Genomic DNA, 886 nt, shown 5'->3' with positions numbered 1-886 from the left:
TACCAATGCATAACAGTTCGACAATAGACAAGAGTCCATTCCGAGGAGAGTTAATGAGGTAAGTACTTCATCCATCGATCAACGATTAGATACTCTCACCTCTCTTGTGGAAAAATTGGTAGTAGGTCATGTACATCAAGTAAAGACTTGTGGCATTTGTTCCACTGCGGGTCATCCAACCGACATGTGTCCTACACTTCTAGATGAACCCTATGAACAAGCCAATGTTGTCGGAGGATTCTCACAAAGGAGGTACGATCCCTATTCGAATACTTACAATGCAGGATGGAGGGGTCATCCTAATCTTAGCTATGGAGCCAAGCCCTTCGGCGTCCAACAATATCAAGCTAGACAACCGGCTCCACAATATTCGTCTTCCAATCCAGGTATGTCTTTAGATGAAATTGTTAAAGCACTTGCAACTAACACCCAATAATTTCAACAGGAGGCAAGGACAAGCATCCAAAACCTGGAGAATCAAGTGAGCCAATTGGCAACTGCTGTGAGTCAATTGGAATCTCAAGGATCAAGAAAACTACCCTCACAGACCATAGTCAACCCTAAGAAGAATGCTAGTACTTTAAAAAGCGGAAAGGAGCTCAACGTCGATTGAATCCTCCTCACCCACCTTCCGTTGCATTAGCTCACTAGTCAGGGAAGTCTCCCTTATCTCTATACTACTAGAATTTTGTTTTGATACATTGAGGACAATGGATAGATTAAGTCTATGGGGGGGGGATTATAGGATTTGATTCAGGATTTTAGATAAGTAGTATTTATTTCAGTTTAAAAAAAAAACTCAACTCTCTTGAAATCAATTGAAACAATATTATGGAAAAATTCTTGTGAACCTAGTAAAGAGGTGTGATTAGCGAATACACGACTT

The sequence above is a fragment of the Nelumbo nucifera genome, chromosome 1 (genome assembly GCF_055504915.1).
Source record: "Nelumbo nucifera cultivar China Antique chromosome 1, China Antique-T2T, whole genome shotgun sequence".
Lineage (NCBI taxonomy): Eukaryota > Viridiplantae > Streptophyta > Magnoliopsida > Proteales > Nelumbonaceae > Nelumbo > Nelumbo nucifera.
Note: the sequence above shows the minus strand (reverse complement) of the source record.